This window comes from Carassius gibelio, chromosome A7, assembly GCF_023724105.1.
Source record: "Carassius gibelio isolate Cgi1373 ecotype wild population from Czech Republic chromosome A7, carGib1.2-hapl.c, whole genome shotgun sequence".
Classification (NCBI taxonomy): domain Eukaryota; kingdom Metazoa; phylum Chordata; class Actinopteri; order Cypriniformes; family Cyprinidae; genus Carassius; species Carassius gibelio.
In genome coordinates this window covers 17,523,175-17,546,473 of record NC_068377.1, presented here as the reverse complement: position 1 = coordinate 17,546,473, position 23,299 = coordinate 17,523,175, and the positions used below count along the sequence as shown (strand labels likewise).

At 38.2% G+C, this 23,299-nt stretch overlaps 1 long non-coding RNA gene across 1 annotated transcript; it reads left to right on the top strand.

Moving 5' to 3' along the window:
- The first annotated feature begins 21,210 nt into the window (after positions 1–21,210).
- LOC128016690 (uncharacterized) lies at positions 21,211–22,426 on the top strand. The gene is made up of 3 exons (XR_008184249.1): positions 21,211–21,451; positions 21,929–22,182; positions 22,332–22,426. It is a non-coding gene; the product is annotated as an uncharacterized LOC128016690 (long non-coding RNA).
- The last annotated feature ends 873 nt before the right edge of the window (positions 22,427–23,299 follow it).

Here is a 23,299-nt window from a genome sequence, read left to right as displayed (position 1 = left end):
TATATATATATATATATATATATATATATATATATATATATATATATATTGTGGCGGGGTGAGGAACTACACGGCAACCGATGGAAGAGAAAAGTCCCCGAAGGGTGGATTTATTAGATGAAATAGTGCTCTTGGTGAAGGCGGTGCTCTCCTGTGGCGCTTCAAGTCCCTCGTGCTCGCTGTGTCCTGAGTGGTGGATCCCGTGCTGTGCTCTCCTTAGTGGGGCTGACGGTCACACGCTGCTCTCTGTAACAGAGGAGGAAAGGGTTAGCGTCCTTGTTGGGAGACATTCCTCACCACTCTGTCTTCCTCCTCTGCTTAAGAAGGCTCCTCTTGATGAGCTGCAGGTGCGGCCGCTCAGCCCGTGATGAGCTCGTGCCGGTGATTCTCGTGTGTTGCCAGGGCGACGCTGACGAGCGCTCGGGACGCATGTCACACTCCCCCCCCCCTAAGCGTCGACCTGCGCCTGCGGTACAATGGGGAGATATGGGGAGGGTGGGGAGTGGAGCCTGACAGACCTGCGAAAGCTGCCCCTATCCTGGAGAGACCGTCCGCGTTGGCGTTGGCCGTCCCCGCCCGATGTTGTATGGTGAAGTGGAAGTCCTGGAGCGCAAGGAACCAGCGGGTTACCCTGGGGTTGGTGTCCTTTGCGCGGGCCATCCACTGCAGTGGCGCATGGTCTGTCAGCAGGGTGAACCGGCGTCCGAGGAGGTAGTAGCGGAGGAGTCGGTCGATCACCACATGCTCAGCTACCTGGTGTACGGAGGGACCCCCGGCCAACAGCCAATGTTGGGCCAACCGGGATAGTTCGGCCGCCTGGGCGCGAGCGGGCTGTCGAGCTCGATATTCCCAGTCATGGAACTGCTGCGCCGCACAGATTGGGGAAAGGCCTACTCGGCCTAGGATCTCCTTTTTCACCTCTCCATAGTTCCGGCTTCTCTCGGCCATCATGGTGAAATACGCCCGCTGCGCTTCCCCGGTCAGCAGCGGCGCGAGGAGACGGGCCCACTCGTCCTCTGGCCACGCCTCCCGGACTGCGGTGGCCTCAAACATCCGAAGATACATCTCCACGTCGTCATGTGACGTCATTCTTGGCATCAGCTGGACGGCTTGGACACGGGGGTCAGGCAGCGGCGTGCGGTGGGCGGCGGCGCGGAGGGCGGCGAGCTCACGTTCGGCGTCTCCTTGACGTGAGGCCATGTGCTCCACTATTTGTTGCTGGCGGATGCTCACCTCGGTGAGGTGCTTCAGCAGTTCTTCCATGCCGGGGGAGGAGCGGCCGCCTGTGAAAACAGAGCAGAACAAATGACAAGGGGAACAAAAAGGAAACAGAAAAAAAACAAACGGGTGGCTTTAAGGCTCCTCTTGATGAGCTGCAGGTGCGGCCGCTCAGCCCGTGATGAGCTCGTGCCGGTGATTCTCGTGTGTTGCCAGGGCGACGCTGACGAGCGCTCGGGACGCATGTCACAATATATATATATATATATATATATATATATATATATATATATATATATATATATATATATATATTATACACATGAAGAGTTCCTGCAAAAGCATCTTTTTTCTTTCTTCTAAAGTTGTATCTTTATAAGGCTCCAGGGCTTATTGATATGTAAAGAACCTATTCCTTGCCAAATAAAGTTAATTTACTGAACCTACACATTGGAGCCTGACTAAAAAATAATGCTAATTTTAGAAGAACATTTTAAATGGCACTTCAAATAAAAATCTTCAAATAATACTAAAAGGTTGTGCTGAATCTATAAGGCTGTGTATAGCTAATATTTCCATTGCCTGATATGTACCTGCATAATGCTGACTATTGATTTTTTTTTTTTTTTTTTTTTTTTAGATGGCGTGCTCACATAACAGCAATCATTACACTCAGAAGCAGAAGCATGTTTCATAGCTCCAGTCACCTCTGTCCCCTACAATGCACAATCAAAGGCCATTGTTGTAGCTCCAATAGCATCACCCAATGGTGTGCGCATGAGTTCACTATGTGAGCCTGTCATGAGAGACACGCTGGCTGAACTGTGAAACAGCTGTGAGCAGCTTAACCTGTGTCAGGCTCCAGCTGAGTGGAAATCAGTGTTGATCAGGGACAGCGCAGGACATTTGAAAGGCTAACAGGTAGGCTTAAATCTAACTAACCAGACAGGTAGGTTATGCACTTAGTGAACAGAAATCACAACACACTTAACAGATTGTTGTATTGGTAGTTTTCCTTTCTTAGTAGAATAGAAGAACACATAGTCCTGGTAGTTTAATATTTTCTCTTATTCTTTTTTATTTATTTTTTTTTTGCAAACAGTGTCTCTGCAGTCACAACTTTAACATGTCAAGTGTCATTTTTGTATCAACTTTGTGTTAGATAAAGGTTTCTGCTCATTTTGAACAAATATTTTATTATTTTTATTGTTTTAAAATAGTTAAAAATTAATGATGATATGATATGTCTGATTTATCAAAAAAAACATTGGTTATATATGATTAACATTAGAAAATAAATGTAGGAATTTAAATCGTTCATAATTGTGTGAAAATAAATCAGTCCTGTATCCATGTATCACTTCAGCTCCTTTACTGAAGCCTTTAAGCAGTTATTGGATGGGTCAAATGAAAATATCTGACTAAAATATAAAACACATTTTGTCCCTTATCTCAAGAATAATTTTCATATTTGCCCTAAACGTGTAACATTTAAAATGATTTTGCCTTGTGCCACTTGTGCACATGTGAGGTACAAGGCAACGGTATGCAGTTAGCATAACTGTGCAATAAGCAGTATGTACAGGGTATACAGTGGTTACAATATGATACAACGTTAAATATAGAGACATATGCACAATAAATGTAGAGATAAGGTACACTATAGACATAATTTAAGGATTTTGAAATACTATCGGCTTGATATACAGATAGGTGTACTATGAACATACTATACATATAGATTGTATAATATGTTCATAGTACACCTATCTGTATATCAACAAACCATTATACATGTACAGTTACAAAATTACTTCCTAAAAACAGCGGAGCTAGTTTTGTAAGTTGGCACCTCACAGAGCAAAGAAGATGATATTTTTAAGCAGATTAAAAGACAAAGGATGAGCTGTGTTCTCTGATGCTTTCCAGCAGTCTATTTCAGTCTGAACAAAGGAAATGTTGGTGTGAGCAGCAGTTAAAATTAGGAGACACAATATCAGTTTACAATTATGTAGATTAAAACTGTCTTTAAAAACAAATTATTATTATTGTTATTATTTTTAATTTTGTAGATACTGAAGGCTATGGTAAATTTAATGTATTTTAAATTCCATCGAGTATTATGCTGTAAAATGTAATTAGTCAACAAGTTAAATACACTCGGTAGTGGATTAACTTAAACTATTTACTCTCAATTAATATACCTGACATTGAAATGTTCTAAAAATCTAAATGTTTACAGACAATTTAAACATAATGAGTAATGTTTTCCTCATGCAAATGTTTTCCACATGCAAATTAATGCAGAGTGTTGTATCATTATCATTGTGTTGCTACTAAAATGCACAACCATTCAATCGTTTGTGCTCCGTTCTTTTTTATTTTATTATTATTATTTTTTTTATTTTTATACTTTTATCTAGGAAGTATACATTAAATTGATCAAAACTGGCAGTAAAAAAAATATTTATAATGTTACAAACGATTTCTCTTTCACATAAATGCTGTTCTTTTTAACTTTATTTTCAGCAAATAATTCAAAAAATAAAATAAAAATCAGTTTCCACAAAAATATTATGCAGCACAACTGAACAGTTAACTGTAATAATATTTTACAATACAGCTTTTACTATATTTTGATCACATAAATGAAGCCTTGTTGAGCATAAAATAATTATTTAAAAAACAATACAACAATATTACCAACCCCCATTTTTTTTTTTTAAAGTAGTGCATCTCTAAATTGTTTTATCTCACACAGATAAGAATGCTGATCATGTTCTAATTTAGAAAAGACACTCTGTATTTAGAATCAGTTTAAAAATAGACAGTAAATATAAATATAATGCTATTAACACTGATTCAAATCATAGACACTTGTTTAAGTGTTTGTCTCTTTCTTCTAAGTCACTCTAATGTCTAAAATCAGGATGATGTGCAAAACATGGCACTGGGGTCAAGGTGAGAGAGATCGACTGAGAGCGATGTAATTGGCCCTGAACTTCAGTCATATCACTTGCCACCTGGGTTCCTCAAACCCTTTTCACCTCAGAATAGCAACAGAAAGTACTGCTATTTCAGCACCTCTCTTCTTTTCTCTGAAATCCCCCATGTCTCCCATTCCTGCCCTTCCGTCATCCTGTCATCGGTCCGTTACTTTGATGAATTGACATGAGTGAGATTTCTGATATGTCATACCTTAAGGCTCTGCTTTGAAGTTAGTGTTGAGCCTTTGCAACATCTATTTTCATTTCAATTTACAGCATGAATCTGACAGCAGAGGGGGTCCGAAATGTGTATGGGCCTAATAAATATCTGGCCCTTGCTCAACCTCCAAATGCCTGGGTACCAGTGAGTTGAAGTTATGTTGCATTAAAGCTCAATAATAATAATCTCCATGTGTGTCAGTGAAAAATGAAGATACTCTCAAGGATCTGTGATAAGAAGTGTGACTCAGACTGGAGCCCTGGGAACGTCAGTGAGAAGAAAATTTAATTACTGTATAAGAGATTAATGAGTTGATGACAGCTGAATTGGGATTATGTATCTGGTGTATGTCTTCCACAAATAATTTAACCAAATGGATATGCAATTTGTAGTGTTCAGTATTATTTATAGAGTATGGCTGCCTGAAATGACAAATATTCTGTAGAAACAATTCGGGCAGAGATTCCCAGGAAATTTTCTAAAGTAACTAAACTGAGCTCTTTTTTTTTTTTTCTTTGCAAAAAGATTATTATTATTATTTTTTTTTTACATTTACTAGACATAATTTATCGTATGATATACAATTCACCTGAGCTCCAGAGAGAATCCTCCTAAATATTAAGATCACTTCAGTCCTCCATATCTCTTCAGCAACAAATCACACTAGACATCATAAGCCCAATATGTGCTGTTTTCTCTTTGAATCACTTTCTATGAGAGCAGTGATGTGTGTAGGGAAAATGTAGGCAGTTGTAATTATTTTTATAACCCAGTCTACAAATCAATCTTTTTTTGTATTAGAGAACTGTATATACACCCATCAAAAGTTTGGAAGAATTATATCATGCTCACCTAGTCTGCATTTATAAAAACTATTTGAATTATTATTAATTTTTAAGGTTTCTTTGATAAATAGGAAGGAGTAGAAAATTAAAAGAAAATGAATGTCTTTATTGTCACTTTAGATCAATTGAATGCATCCTTGTTGAATGAATGTTTATTTATTTATTTATTTTTTTTTTTTTTTATCTTATCTTATCTTATCTTATCTTATCTTATCTTATCTTATCTTATCGTAAATCCATACCAATCTTTTGAATAATAGTGTAGCAGAGTTTCTACAAGAATATATATGCTGCCAGGGAGTTAGATATCAGAGTTCAATGAAAGTAGTCAGCTAAGTGTCCTCGAAATCAATAAAAAAAAAAGAGAGTACACGTTTCATCAGGAATATAGCTTGGTCCTGAAAAAAAGGTATGCATAGGATCCATTCAAAGAAAGAAAGTAAACGGTTTACAAATAATTCTAAACATAATGCAACTCCTTTTTTATAATTTATTTTTATGTTTCATATCCAAATCCCATGTACTGGTTTCTGAGAGTGCATTGGTATGCAGTATACGTCTTAGATGGATATTGATTTCCCAAGGAAAGCTATTCCATTGAAATCATTACTGGTTGGCTGGAGACATGTCTTGAAACAGAGGGGAAATACGTCACCCATCCAAACACTAGATAATAACCCATTTAAAAATGCACATGTATGCAACATGAACACTTTGGACTTTCAATGCACTTTTAAAGTAAAGCACAGCGAGCTATCCATGGTGCTGAACTGTGCTTTCAGAGGTTTCAAGCTGTAGTTTAGGTCAGTCAGCTCTTGTAACAAATGTTTTTAACCAAACGACTATAAGGACACTTATTAGAGGGATAGTTCCCTTCCAACATCCTTGGCTTCAGTGATTGCACATGGCTCACTCCTTGTGGGGACTGAGACATACATTTTCTGGTTACCAACCCTGAGCTCTAACCATAACCATAACAGAGAGCCATGTATTACCTAAACCCAGCCCTTCAAATCAACTGTCTTAATGTTTTCCCATAAAGATATCCCAAAGGGTTCTTGTTTATCATGTAGACATGCGTATACCAGACCTGCCAGCCAACTGCAGCAGCCCTTTCATTTATTGATATTTCACTGTACATAGCTATCTCCACTCTTTCACTTACTTGCTCTCTCTTTCCCCACACTCCCTGGTGGGAGAGAGCAATTTTGGCATTCACTACAAACATTCTCTCCACACACAGAGAGGGAAGTTGCACATGAACACATAATTGAATTCTTCACGTACCAGAGACAGGAGTATGTTGGACTCTGTTCTGACACCGTACAGACAGAGGAAACACAGAAGCTTGAACTCTTGGCACAGTTACAGAGAGAGGATTTGTGTCTCCAAGCACATCTCTTCTTCTCCACATCTTATTTGCCCCCTCTCTCTCTCTCTCTCTCTCACTGTGTTTGAAACTTTATCTCTCTCAGACATTTTGTACTTTATTTTTAACTATGCTATATCGCAAGAAGCTGAGTGGAATTTTAATCTCAAGCTTTATTTATTTGTTTATTTTATTTTTTTATTGCAGTCAGAACATTATGCTAATAATGTCTACTAACGAAGCACTGTCTTTAAGGTGTAGTTAGATCTGTTAATCTCACTGTGTGTGTGTGTGTGTGTGTGTGTGCTTGTGCAGACCTTCTCCAGTGAAGTGAGGACAGATTAATAAGAACAACCTACTTTCTTTCTTTCTTTTCTGCAAACATTCATTCCAGCTTTCATGATCATATTTGTGAAACCATAGAAATACATTTCTATTTTTGCATTAAAAACATCTCCTTACAAAGACTGTTACGGGATTTACTACATGCCATGGAACACAATATTTTAATGCTTTGAGATTATTTGGGGTAAACCTATGAAATACCTTTGACAATGCTCCTTCAATTTAGTTTAGTTATGTAATGCACTATTTGTCATATTTCCAGAAAACATTCATTCCCTGCCCTCTCATTTTGTGTTTTAGAGCTGTAGAGCTTTTACTTCAAAGCTGTTTATGAAGGGAGGTCCTATATAGTACACTACACTGCTATTAAACTGTTTTGTACAAACACATAATAACATTACAACTGATTAAAACGAACTGTACATTATTTCATGATATGAGAGCTCTGCAAGCTTCTTCAGATTTTTCAACAGACATTTCTAGGTAAGCTAAGACATAAAGATGCCTGTAAGCATGTGTAGGTGTAAAGCATCACTCATAGCACAGCACGACTCTTTGAAATATGCCCCACTGAAAATTATAATTTTTGGCATGAAAAAATAAATAAAGTAATAATAATACCTCAAAGGAAAACCACATTTGTGAGAGTGACAGTTAGGCTTTAAAACGATGGAGGCTTTAGGATATGGTGCTGGGCATAAAGAGTTGAAGATGATGTAATGAGACATGAGTAAAAGTAACATTTTATAAACATTTACAATTAATTTCAAACATGTTTAAGTACATTTAAGTATATTGTAAAGTACAATGTAAATAAACATGCACTCACTGTGTATGAAAACAGGGCATATGACAAAAATAAAATTGAAACACAAGTATTTATTTAATTTGTTGTATGAATTATGGACCCCCCCCCCAAAAAAAAAATAAATAAATAAAATAAATAAAAATAAAAATAAAAATAAACAATACAATTATTTTATATTAGCTATTCAAATTCTACATTTCTCATTTTATTTTAACGTGATGCAAATAAAATGAATGTACTATTAATTACTTAATGAATTACTTAATTAATTATTTAATTAATTAACTCCATACTAATATTAAAAACTATGAAAATTCAAACTATTAAAAAACTATAATCAGGTATAATCAATTTTATTTATTTATATTTTTCTTTCAGCCTGGTTCTCACAAGAGAACCTGGAAATTTGGTTTGGTATTAGTTTTTTAAATAAAATAATACACTAAATGATAATGTTTGATAATACTATTTAAAATTAAAAGGTAGGCTTAGTATTTAATATAAATACTGTTATTTTACAGAAAACTTAAAAATAAAATGCTAATATTTACTACTAATTTCTTTGTTTGCCTCTATAGGAAGAATTGCTTTATGTATTCCCCAATTGTAAGTCGCTTTGGATAAAAGCATCTTAAAAAAAAAAATTAAAAAAAAGTTAATAAAATCATTTATTTACTCATTAATCATTTTTCAAACTTAAAATCAGCAGGCTTTTATTTTGGTGGGTTGCTAGCAAGCTACCAGATTAGTTTTGCTGCTGATTAAAGAGCTTATTTAATGAATGTTACAGTCTTGCATGGTGCTTTGAAAACAACATGGGGTAGACTAGATTTATGCTTTCAGATTGAATAGAAATCTTATACAGTACAGTTTATCTATCTAAAATGGTAACTGTGCATTAACAGCTGTCAACCATACACAAATACCCTGTCAGAACTTATTTTTACAGTGCAATTTTTATTTTAGTCGCGCATTTGGATCTGTGGACCACTTATGTGCAAGCTGCAGTTCCCACAAACTCCATGTAATGACATACAAACTCCATAATCACGGTAAGAAGGAGGCGGGAACCGGCGGATAATCAAAATTAACTTTAATTACAAAATAAAGACAAAACTGTGCGACAGCCCCTCATGGACGATTGTCGCGCACAAATAAAAACCAAACACAAAATAAAACCCAGGCCTCTCATCCTTCACTGCTGTCGCTCCTCTTTTGAATGCTTCAGATGTCCTCCGTGGGACTCGAGACTGGTGGGTCGAGCAGGTGTTGCTCATGTCTAATTACTCCACCAGACTCGCTCCATTCCCACAGCTCTCGGCCCCGCCCCACTCGTCACATACCCGTATCGCCCCTCGCAGGCTGGGGGTTACTCCCGAGACTGTGCTCTAACCCCCCCCCCCATCACTCAGGGGGGACCACTCACGGTGACCTGGGGGAATCTGGGGGTAGGACAGACGAGGTGACAGAAAAAAGAGATGGAAGGATGAGGAGCGATAGAGACGAGGGGAAAAAATCCAGTTCCCAGATGCACTGCCGCTAGGCCCTCCACCAGCTGAGTGTACTCCGCGGTGCCTGCCGGTGGCACTAGATGGCCCGTGGCGGACGGCACGACACTCCTCCACCGCCTGGTGGACGGCGATGGCTCCTCCGGTCTTGGGCAGCCGGAAGGAGTCCCCCGTTCCCTGCTCCTCCCGATTCCTTCAAGGATGGTAAATGGCACCCACTCTTTTGCTCCCTCACGGACGGCAGCCGCCCCTCCACATTGTGGGCGGCTGGCAGCGAGCTCGTCCGTCCCCAGCAACTCACTCCAGCCCACCGCCTCGAGCATCCATGGCGGAACACTCCCTCGCCCTGCTCGATGGCACCGAAGATTCACCCCAGCGGTGAGAGATTTTCAGCAGTGCGTCCCTCCTTCTCCTGGGTTTCAGCACCAGTGTAACAAAATACAAACTCCATAATCACGGGAAGAAGGAAGCGCGAACCGACGGACTATCTAAATTAACTTTAATTACAGAATAAAGACGAAACAGCGCGACAGCCCTTCTTGGACGACTGTCGCGCACAAATAAAAACCAAACACAAAATAAAACCCAGACCTGGTCCTCTCTCGTCCTTCACTGTCATCGCTCCTCTTTTGTATCCTTCCGATCTCCTCCGTGGGACTCGAGTGGGTCTCCCAATGAGTCGAGCAGGTGTTCCTCATTTCCAATCACTCCACCGGCCTCGTTCCATTCATGGCTCTCGGCCCTGCCCCACTTGAAACACTCCACTAGAGGGCATTCCAATCCTGTACCTTTGCTATTCACCCTGGACTCCATTTCCCATAATCCTTTATCTGGACTTATCAGAACTCATCAGTTCACAGCTGTCACAGTAGGAGGACTATAAAGCTTGTACATTTCTGAGTATTCTCTAGCCTGTAGCATTTCCATGTTTCCTGTGATTCCTAGTTTCCCTGTTTCGTTGTCTTCGTGGTTTTCAATCCCTGGATTGTCTCCTTGTTTTCTGATTGTTTGCTGCCTACCCTGACCTTTGCCTGTTTAGTGAATTACTATTTTGTCTCATCCTGGATTGTACTTGTTTCCTTTTGTTTGATCTGGCGTGTTTTGACCACTCTTTGGAATAAAGCTGCATTTGGATCCTCAACTCCATTGCCATGCTCCCCAATGTTACAAATAACATCTCAATGCTGATAAAATAACACTGTTTACTGTATGTACTTGCAATTAAACATTTATTCTATGACAAACCTTGTACAGATGAGTGTACAAACCACCCCTTAAATCTCATAGGTAAACATCAGTTGGAAAAAAATTTATTTGGAAAACGAATGCAACTAAGCAATTACACTTGATTTACAGAGCTTCTCATGAGAGGTGATATGCAGTAATCAAACAATAATTGGTGTATATTTTTGTTCAATTAGTAGGCGTATTGCAGGTGAAGAGCTATAAATGGGCAGTGCAGAAATAAGATGAATGACCAGACAGAGAAGAAGAAATTACAGTACTAACATTAGCTGTATGATACATAACAGTCTGATACATAACATAATCATTGTGGAGAAGGCCTTACTGCCCTCTGACTGCTGCTGGCCCCGAGACAAGCCACTAAATCAAACACAATGAATCACAACCTGTGACAGAACATCCACAGTCCTGGGATCCTCTGATTTCTTAATTAGCATTTGTACAAGTGAAGGTTTCTCATTTTCCAAACACAGATCTTAAAATGTAAACTCAGATTTGCAAGATTTGTGTGTGTAGAATCAAATTAATGTAAGCAAAATAATAAACCTGCAGGCACACTTTGTACAGCGACATGACTTATACAAATACTCGTAAAGCATCATCACATTAGTGTCAGCATGATCAAACACACAAACCCTCTTCCCTGATCGCTAAATAAACAGGTGTAATTAATTATCTCTCTGTATATACGAATAATAACAGGGAATTAAAATACATTCTCTGGTTTAAGCACTACCTGTGCAAAAGGGATCTGCATCAGATTAGTTATTGAATTTAGATTAATTTACTGACAGATTCTTAATCCAATAATATCCCTCAAATGCAAAATAAGGATAATGCCAGATAATCAGAATCAAAAATGGAAAATGGAAACATAGCCATGAATAATTTGTCTCATTATTATTATTACTCTTTTGATAAACTGAAAAAGAGAAAACAAAAAACAACAACTCTAATTTGTCACAGCCTATCTATCTATCTATCTATCTATCTATCTATCTATCTATCTATCTATCTATCTATCTATCTATCTATCTATCTATCTATCTATCTATCTATCTATCTATCTATCTATCTACCTATCTATATTATAACTAATTTTAACCATTAAGGTGGGGGGACCATAAGAATTTATTAAACCCAGTATAATTTCTGCAGTCAGTAAAGCTAGGAAGTTTGTTTTCTGGACATTGACACTCTGGTGTAAAGCAAAAATACAATTAAATGTTTCTATGGTGATTGTCATGTGCTTGTATGTAAACTAAAGAGAGAGAGAGAGAGAGAGAGAGAGAAAACACATTTCAACCAGAATCCATTCTTTTCAGTTAGACCAGTATAAAAATGTATTTTAAATAAATTACACGGTTGTTTCACTTTTTTTTTGCAATGTAGGCCAAATGCCCTTGACAGCCTATGAGGACATAAACACATCGTTCCAGCTATTCATGTGTGGCTTATTCTTTCTCCTTCACTGAACTCTCCTTGTGTCTTTGCAGTCCCCTGATAGAGTAAACAAAGTTCTCTACCTTGGCTTGAACACAGAGACCTTCGTCCTGAGATAAGGCCATCAATGCAAACAGTCCCAAAGGCAGCGCTGACTTGTCCCATCACTGTGCTGCTTGAAACATCCCGACTTCGCACTGAAGGAACTACAGGGAGCAGCCAAGCATCTGGTTAAGAGTTAGAAGAACTCACATTGGTGACATCTTATCGGACTGCGACATCTGAACTGTGCTCAGCGCCAAATTGTCGAATGCCAGGGATGACATTATCTGAGTTTCTGCACGCTTTCCCTTTGCCTGGAGCATCTGATGACATTGTCAGCACAGGTGACCAATCAGCTGCATGGGGACCAAGGAAGAAGAAGATATCAGACGACATTATCAGCATTAGGATTGCTTAATTCTTTAACCAAGCAGCAACCTAAATGTCAGAGCAATATAAATAAACATTAGGTAAATCTGTTAAATTTTTAGAGATTAAAAACATTATTCATAAAAAAGCATTGCCTCTGAGCTACACTGAATTCTCAAATAAGCAGATTATGAAAGTTTTATTACATTCTGTATTAAAACAATGTTTTTGGATTAATGTAATACAAACACATAGTTCTTTAAGTCTCTTTTTTTCTTACATAGTAATTCATCAGTTTAACAGAGCTGCAAAGGGAGAGTGAATTTTAAATTCAGATCAAAACTATCACAATTAGTTTCATAACTCAACTGTTTTATTCCAGCTACTTTGTTGCTTTGTGCCAAAAAAAGCGCTGAAAACTAGACACAGTCTGACCACTTCAGATTTTCATTTAGATAATAGCATCCCATCTGGTTGCCGCCACTCCTTCTGTCACTTTCAGTCCTCCCATCCAAATTCCTTATCAATTACAAAGCCACTTTTAAGTCCCAGTTAATAGGATGTTAATGCATTATTGGGTCTGTGGGTGATGTGCTATTGAATGAAAGAGATTGATATTATTGCCCTTGAGCACAGTCTGGGACCAAGACAAGATCTGGATCCTTATATAACAAGATGAGAGGAGATTGTTTAAAAGTAACTGTATGCACTTTTATTCTGTGGGACTGCGTCATTATCTTTGATAAATCATGACATTACCCCTATAAAAATATATTTTGTTTATTTGAGTGTGGAAAGCACAACATATTTCATCATATATTTAAGTAATATTGGCAGTCATTTGTTGTTTGCAGTGATGTCACTTCCTTGTTAATGTTGTATGAGGCTAATAACATGTCCTGATCTCAGGGGCAAAATCTTTTCATCTGCATGCTGTAAATTGAAGTAGATGGAAGAAAGGATTACTTCTTGTGATAACACAAAACAGTACAAGAGATAATTGTACAAGCTGTAAAAAGAAAATGAACTCAGCATTACTTGTCTATGCCTTGAAGTTACAAAGTAAGTATAGTTTGGGTAGATTTGTTTAAGTGTTGTAAATGAGCAAAATATGAGCAAAACACCAGTGTTCATATAACATGTCAACAATTATTATATTATAAAAAAAGTATTATATCATAGTAGGTATTCTAGTATTTTATACAATTTTAATCTAGAAATCATTCTTTGCTGATTGATTCAGTGCACATAATCATTTTTTATTATCATTGCTGAAAACAGTCATTGTACAGTTAATGTTTTTCAGGAAACCATGATTTATCTTTAATGAATATATAAGGGTTAAAAAAGCATCATTTATTTGAAATATAATTTATTTGTAACTGTGTTATGTTCAGTTCTGGATACTGATTATGTAATCATTTTATGGATTACTCACACAATGGCAGTAAATTATTCATAATTTATTGAGTCTCCCTAATTATTTTAATTGTAATTTTTTTTTTATTATTATTATTATTTTATTATTATTTTATTTATTTATTTTTTATTTTTATTTATTTGTAAGAGAAACTCCATCAAATAATATAATTAATTTAAATATATCTAAGTAAGTTAATATTTCATATAATTTAAAAACACATTTGTTATTTATAGTATATCAGTTAAGGGTCACATTGACATTCAGGTAAACTAAATATAAACTAAAATAATAAAAAAAAAATATTATATGTTTTAGTGTTTAAGTTTAATTCAATTTTATTTTACAATTTACAATTTACAATTTTATTATTTTATTATTAGCTTATAGCTATTATCAACTCACAAAAATATTGTTGTTATAATTAATATGGTAGCACTTTATTTTACAGTCCTGTTCCTCATGTACATACTATGTACTTATTATAGTAATTACAATAACTATGTAATAACTAGGTACTAACCCTAAACCTACCCCTAAACCTAACCCTACCCCATGTAGTTACCTTGTATTACCAGAACTTTCTTAGATAAATACACTGTAAGTACACTATAAGTACATGTTAGTACACGTACTGTAAAATAAAGTGCAACCATTAATATTATATGTATACCTAGATTGTACTAATTACAGTTTGTAAGTAATCTACCCAGTACATTATATGTTTGAAATAAATTCATTTATGTTGGTCAATTTAACTTTTGTTCAATTTAATCCATCCATGCTGAACAGAAGGAATAATCTTTTTTTTTTTTTTAAAAGAAAAAAGAAAAAGAATAATACATATACAGAAAATACCAACCAAAGCAGTAGTATGTAAGTAAGTACTGCATGCTACAGTATTACCAGTAAGATTAATAGGAATGCTACAGATAATTCCCTCCAGTTATTATGGTTTATCACAGTGGACCAGTGGTCCAGGAAGATGTCATCTCTACCCACTAATTTCCTCTTTGATTGTATAAATGCCACGATGGACTGACATGAGGTGTCTGAGGTGGGTCTCAAACCCGGGTCTCCCAGTCAGGCAAAGCTAGTTCTCTACCTCTGGTCTACTGGGAAGAACAGTTTCTTAGAAGACCCATGTGCAGAAGGAAGAGCAAACTCAGAGGCTCAGGTAACTCAAAGGCAGGCAGTCTTTACTTGATCTCAGTAGTAAAATATAAACAAAATATCAGCTTTACAGTACAACACAGACGGTAATCCAATAGGCAACTGGAAAATGAAACTTAACAGTTCTACAACACAGGTAATATGTACTGGGTAGGCTCAGTCCTGAACACAGCACAATGAAACTGCCAAACTTAAATAGGTCAAAGTACAGGTGGAACACATTAACTTGACCAACAGTCTTAATTAAAGAGTTAACGGTCATTAGTGCCACCTAGTGGCCTGGAGAGTTCTCTCATTAAGGTGCAGGGGGTGCACACCAATGGTTGGGAGCGTAATTACACGTGGTAGCAGACAGCACTCCCTAGTGACTTGGAGAGTCATTACAGGAGGAGTCTTACAATAAACCAATCAGACATTGTGTTGTATATGTCCCCTCTTTCATGACCAAATTCAATAAGTTTCATCTTCCAGCTACTAATCAGTGCCAAAAAAAAGAAAGGTAAATTGTTTAAAATGTATTTAGACATCTGAGATATATAATTCATCATATTTAAGATGGAAAGGTTACACAATCAAAAAAAAAAAAAGATGAATCACATAGACGAGGCTTAAGATACTCATTGCATATTTAAAGCAGCATTGACCTGATTCTCACTCTCATCTTTTTCTACAGTGCCAGGGAATGGGGAACCGAGGGTCATTCGTTTTCATCCTGCCTACAGTAGCATTTTGCACAGAAAGCATATCCTTCTCAGTGTCCTCATGTAAGTATTTAAAATTGCTTTTGAAGTGGAAGTTTAATGCTGGAAATCCTTGGATCATTCGGAATCTAAAGAGACAGGCAGATTAATTGCTTTGTTAGAGACGCTATCAATGTGGGTGTGGGTACACAACTCTGAATGTGTGCGTAGACACCGCCAACTGACCGGATATGGAACTTGTTGTATAATGCTTTTGACATAATCCCCATCTCATAGAGCCTGTGTCCAGCTGTGTGAAAAGAATACGAGTGGAGAGTCTGATGCGAGGGGGTTAGTGGTCGTCTGTCAGCTTTTAATGTGCTGTTAGCAGTGCAGGAGAAGCGGCAGGATACAAGGGACTTAATGTGTCTCTGTTAAAGTGGCCTGTGCTCTGAATGTGGCTCTCCTATCCTTCCCTCTGGGATTACTTCTCTTAGAAATAAACTCTCTTCATGTAACAACTAAAGGACAGAAAGTTCAGCCTGGCCTTGGGCTAAGCACAAGTTTAGACCTGCTTCTGGGTTATAAACATACAGTAATTCAAGCTGCAGCAGTGTGTGTCTTTCAAGTCTGACCACAATTTCTATGAAGTATATGTGCACAAGTATTATTTATATAGAGTACTATGGGCATAAGTTGCATTATACATCAAACTGTTTTTCTTGCTTTTATTTTATTATTTTTTTCTCAGCATTTTTTTTTTTTTATTTATTTTACTTGCTTCTGAATCTATCTATCCGCTTTCCGTTTTAATTTATTGCCATCTCTTTGGAGATTTAGACATCTAAAATGGCTAGATGTCCCTTTCTAACAAATCCAATAAGTAGGCTTGTGGAAATAGTAAATGTCATGAGTGATACAGTGGATACAGTATGGTGAATGGCTGAGCCAAACTGCACACTCATACATTAAAAAAGACTGTCAATAGAGTTTATTTTCAGATGACAGAGAAGGAATTGCAGCCTCAAATAGCTGAGGCTCAATTTCAGGCAAATAGCATCACATTGATCAAAGCTGATGCCGTGGCAACAACAGGCAGTAAAATCAGATGTACTTACTGGATTTATTAAAATGGGCTGTGAGTACTTGACAAGCTGTAACCCAGTCAGTGTAGATAAACAGAAACATACAAATGGGATTTCTTCAAGAAATGTTCATTGAAACAATCTTTTATAATAACATGGAGCATGCAAATCTAATCTGTAAATGCGACAGAGCACTGTTTGGGTAGTACTACGGTAGTGAGTGAAAGACAGAATGAAAGAAAAAAGCTTGCTGGAAAACGTCTCAGGTTACGAATGAAACCATGGTTCCCTGAGTAGGGAACGAGACACTGCATCCTCTAGGGGTCACTATGGGGAGCACCTCGTCGTGACCCATGTCTGAAGCATACATTAAAAAAACACCAACTTGTTGGCCGGCTACAGCCTCTGATGTCACTACCGGTGCAAACTATAAACAGGCACTGGCAGAACATGTCATTCACTTCCTCGTCTGAAACTTGCGTCCGAAGCATGGCAGGGAGCTAGAGGACGCAGTGTCTCGTTCCCTACTCAGGGAACCATGGTTACATTCGTAACCTGAGACGTTCACTTTCAAGGGAACTTTGAACTGCGCCATTTAGGGGTCGCTATGGAGAACTGTATACCCACACCGCCATGCTGAGGGGAGTGCAGGCCAAAATCATGGCTAACACTAAGTACCAACTCTACCATTTCCACGGGAGTTGCCCCTGGGATGTTTAAATGGCTGTCTGTAACAGTACCTCTTACGGCCAAAGGCCTAAGCTACATACTCAACTTAATTGTTAGGGCCTCGGACCAGGGTAGAGCTGGAGGCTTTGAATCAGGAAAGATTCATTTAAAGGGATATGGCTAAGAACTTAGCATTTTATACTAAGTCTTGCCTGTCACACAGGGGCTACCGCTAGCTTTCACATAAACTTGCTGAAAGAGATGTCTCAACAGATCTCCAGGTGGAGTACCATACAGGATTTCAGAAACTGTGCAGAGTCTTGCGTGCACACTTACCACTTACATGGATTTTAGAAAGTGTGCAAAGTGTTCACGTGCACACTGACCACCATGTGGTTTTCAGAAAGTGCACAGAGCTTAGCATGTGTACCTAAAGGTTCCTAAGCATTGCAGAGGCACTGAATCAATTGGGAAAGGCAAGCTCAAATTTTACAAATCTGGGTCAAGGGGAGCATCACCTGAGGCAGCATATGCAAGAATACTTCTGTAACTGCCAACTCCACTTCATGATGGATGCAATAGCACAACTAAGCGTCTAGGAGACCCCTCAGGTGACCTGGCTGGACATCCATGAAATTCCCTGCAGTGCTGCGCCAGGCCTGATGATCAAGGAGGCTCCCGCAGAAACCTGTGATCTAGGCCGCCTAATACTAGAACATGAAGCCGGATGGCTGGTGCTGACGAGTGTTTAGTAAACACTGTAACTGAGCACTGCAAAGGAAACTCACAGAGTTTATTAGTAGACACATAACCACCAGCAATTTAATACACATAAGTTTATACAGAAAGGGTTACATACTCACCCACCCTCCTGCGCTGCGCTGCACTTCCTTTTAGTCCCGACCTTCAGTAAGGTGGTTGCTATGAAAATGGAACCAGTCAAAAACATTATAGGTCCAGCATAGGAGACTGTTATGTGAGAGGTTTCCACTTAACCTCGGTCAGGTGGAGAGCTGGTGGTTACAGGGGAATTAGGAAGGGGAGGATAAAAGCAGAAGTTAAAAATCCCTAAAGGGAACGAGTAGATACCTTGGTATCACACTGATTCAACGAAGTATCTGAAACCAGCAGAGCGTGCCTTCGTCTCCCCGAACCTCCCGGTCACCATCTCAACGGAAATACCGAAAAGTTCAGAAGAGAAGAAAGCCTTTTCTTTTTTCCTGATGTCTGCCAGGTTCATCCACAAATGTCTCTCTACTACCACCATGGTTGCCATAGTCCTGTCCATGGCGGAGGCAGCCTGTTTGGTAGCACAGAGAGAGATTTGTGGTGCAGCGCAGCTCGGCTACCTTATCAGGAGAAAGGCTCTCGCCTCTATCCAGGTCTCTTAGCAGATCAGTCTGATATGCTTGAATCTTCACCATCGTGTGTAATAAAGCCACAGCCTGACCTGCTTCTGTGTATGCTTTGCCATTTAAGCTATATTAATTTCTTGAAGAGGCTTAGATGACAAGGAGGGAGATTAAGAGAGGATGTCTCCCCCACAGAAAGAGTTTTCTTTTTACCACTTTCTACTTTCTACTATGGGCATCCTCCCATAGCCATTTTCGCGCATCGTCTCGATGTCGGCACAACTCTCATGCCGAAACTGATGGATGCCTCTCTCTGTATGGAGATCATGCAGAAATGGAAGGCTAACCTGAGCTGGAGGGCTATGGTCAGAAAGATAATGTTCATCGAGGTTTTTTTTTTTTTTTTTTTTTTTTTTTTTTTTTTGCCTCACAGCGTCACCTAGTTAGCTCACTCTCATGGCAAGTCCAACTTCGCAGTGGTGCGATCCATAACCTCCAACAGCTCAACATACACAGGGCAGGAGAATTGAGAAGGCTCAGCCTCAGCTTCTTCACCATCCTAAAATATCTCCTGCTTTTCCTGGGTAAAAAACCCAGCAGAGCACTAACCTCAGGATCAGAAAATGTTAAAGATATTCCATCAACCTTCTGAGGCTCTCTCTCGTCCTCCGCCATTACGAGAGCAAAAAGGGAAAGTCCATCTTTAAACCATTCAGACAGATCCACCTGTATTCTCACGAGCTCATTCTCCTCCATGCCTCAGCGGCAGCAGGTGCTAAACCGCGGGAAGCAGATGGCTGCCTTTTGTCCTTTTTATTTCTAGGAAAGAGAGACGAATGAGAGCTGAACTTTTTTCACTGGAAAAACACTCACAATGAACGCACTTTGCCTCCTAATAGACATAGTGTTCATGCTCTTTACCCAAACAAATGACGCAAAGATCGAGTGTGTCATCGGGTGTCAAATAACGCTGACATGGATGCACATATTGTCTAAACATTTGCTAGTAGTCGCCATGATGTATAGAGAAAGATCGCTCTGACCGTTTTTTTCAAATGCGTGCTTCAAACAGAACAGTCAGTGAAGACGAAGAAGAGAATGACGTGTTCTCCTGGTGCCTGTTTATAGTCGCGCCGGTAGTGACGTCAGAGGCTGTAGCTGGCCAACAAGTTGGTGTTTTTTCAATGTATTCTTTAGACACGGGTCACGGCAAGGTGTTCCCCATAGCGACCCCTTGAGGATGCAGTTCGAAGTTCCCTTGAAAAGGAATCACATTTACTGCTGCTTGGCAAAATTTCATTGGTAAAATCCAGACAATTAAATAGGAATCCACATGATCTGGAGTTCCGCATAACAACAATTACATTCCTATGTCCTACTCCCTTCAAAGGGCAGAGCACTTGAAGTGTGTTCTTTGAAGGGTGTAGGGCATTACTGTCTCGTGTAAGCATTTGAAACTCCCTTGGTGAAGAGAAGGACTAAACAAATGTTACCTTGACAACACTTTGTATGCATGCGTGCAGCATTCAGTTGTTGCAAATAAATATTTATTCATATTCTTATATTATTTCAAATGTTGTCTAATTGTGTCTTATGTACTAATAAACGCTTACAAACTGAGCTTGCTTAAACTTGCTTATACTTAAATTCTATCACTGAGAGCACATGATCACAAATGGAATTCACTTCCGTGAAGTGGCCATCGCATGTTCTATTCGCAAACGGATGTCTGGAAAGGCCCTTTGTGAACGGATTCAGTTATTCACTTTCGTTTGGAACGTCCCGGAAAAAGGCGTCCCCTTCCCGAAGTGCCCTTCAAGGGCACAAAAAAAGCCATTTGGAATTTGCCCCTAGTCCATACCTGCATCTGATGATTTTGCTAAACTATACAACAAGACAAAGCAATTTGCTAACACACATTTTAAAAAGTTGCCAGAGTTAGCACATTATCATAGTTACCACATAATAAAAAGACAGACAAACACATTATCCAGTTTCTTTGGGAATGTAAATTTCAGCAGTTTTTTACAACCAGAGGCTGTGCAACATTATGGCATCTTTGAAAACGAATTCAGTTGCACTGTGAGTAACTTTACATTAATAATTCCAATATGCTGAACAAGTCGACATTTCTGGAGAGGACGAATGTGGCATCTACCTATACATAAACTTATCTATGCAGGGATGGGTATCTATCAGTTAAGGGTTAAAAAGGGTGAGAATGTTGGAAAAGGGGAGATATTTGCTATACATGCAGGGCTGGACTGGAACAAAATAATAACCTTGGCATTTTTGGTCCAAGCAGCCCACCACTATGATCAGACCACCATATATATATATATATATATATATATATATATATATATATATATATGGTGGTCTGATCATAGTGGTGGGCTGCTATATATATATATATATATATATATATACACTCTAAAAAACGCTGGGTTGTTTTTTCAACCCAACTGCTGGGTTGAGGCCGTTTGATAGGACTTTGGGATGTTTTAACCCAAGTTTGGGTTGAAAATAACTTTCTTTTTTAACCCAGCGGGGTGGGTTGAGGACGCGGACGTGAAGGAGAGCACGCACGTCATGTCAAAATCGTACGTCTCCAGTGCGAGCAGCCGCCATTTTCTCAGCGTGATAGAAGCGAGAAGCGAGTGAAAGACTATGGTAAGTAACGTTAAATATTCAAAATGTAAAGTTATTTACACTTAAAGTTATTTACTTTTATTGTTTACCCGGTTGTATGAAAGGCGGAAGGTTTTATGAAAGGCGGAAACAAAGGAGCTAAACGTTAGATACGTTATATATATTAAAAAAAACGGACGCGGTTTTCGCCTCAGACACGGAGGTCTTAACTGCCTCATGTAATGTTACTGAACGGAGGATGTACTTTTAATATAACGTCTGTGAATGTATTTTGTCATATTTACATAAGATTTTACATTATCTGTTCTCTTTGAGGCGTTAACAGACGGTTATGGTCACGGTTACGCTCATGTGAATTTGTCTTTTTTTTTCGCGGTTAAACTGAATGTATGTTTGTCTCCTAAAGGAAACGGCATTGTGTAGTAAAGACTAGCATAATTATTTTGAGGCTGTTGAAGTGGTAACTGTTAAAAGTATGTTTTACATGCAATATTTCAGACTTGTCCAGCTCCTGTCTTCATTGTCCTCGCGCTGAGAGTTAAAGACACAGAAGCTGTTTGTGTGAGGAGTCACAGACCTGTGTGAGGATGAGGAGGAGGTGTTCTTCTGAAGAGAGGGACAGACGGTTTAAGGAGAGTAAACTTCAGAATAACATCAAGTTATCTTTATTTTTACTAAGACTAAAATAATGTGTGTGTTTTTTTAGATGTTGAAATCCAGAGACAAGATAACTTCATTCTTTTGAAACTGATGTGAGTTAAATTATTATTACTTTTTTTTTTAGAAAATTAATGTTTCTGTTGTGTCCTGCCTGTTAACTTCACATTTTGATGCAAAAACAGTGTGATTTTATATATGTATGTATATGTTATATTGAAACCATTGATGCCCCTCTTTGCAGAACTCAAACTAACTGGAGTTAAGGACACACAAGTCTGCTTGTGTGAGGAGGTGGTTTTCTCAGCTTCTTCTGAAGAGAGGGAAATATCGTTTAAGGCAAGTAAACTTCATAATTTCATGTTATCAGTTGTTGTTGTGTTTTACTAAGAGTAAAATAATGTTTGTTTTTTGTTTTTGTAGATGTTAAAAGCAAGAGACATGGAAGAGCATCATTCCTTTGCGATTTTATGTAAGTTATTTTTAGAAAATAAATTTTTCTGTTGTCTCATGCCAGTTTACTTCACATTTTGATGCAACAACAATGTGATTACGTGCTCATTTCATTAAGACCATTGATGTCTGTGTTTTTTATTGCAGAAATCAAACCAACTTTGGAGTTGTCTGATTTGGAGAGTCATTATTCTTGGTCTTCGCTCTTAGAGGTAAAGTTCACACAAAAAATCATTTACTTGCCCTCAAGTCATTCCAAACCTATAAGACTTTTGTCTGTCTTTACAACATAAATTAATATATTTTTAGTTTTCTCATAATATTTGTTAATCCATTTATAGTTTAGATAATCAGTATTTTCAAGCTTCATAAATATAGAGTTATTGTAGAAGTAAATTCTGATATTTATATATGAATACATCTTAAATTATATGATAGCAAACATGTATGTTCAAAATAAAATACTGGTCTCCCAGACCAGCAATGGAGGACACAAAAAGAGAATATTAAATATATTCTTACGTTTTCCAAAAAATTAGCAGATTTTGTATGAGTCTGGAAAAACATGAGGAGAGTAAATTATAAACATTTTAATTATTTGGTGAACTAACGGTTTGAAGAGCAGGCCTCCATGTACGTGAATATTGTGAGGTATGTGAAGGTCATGTCTGTTTTAATGTTTCAGTAAAGAAGCTTTCTGAAAGCAATATTTATTCAAACAATATCACCTGTCCTCACACTAGTGCTGCCATTATAGCA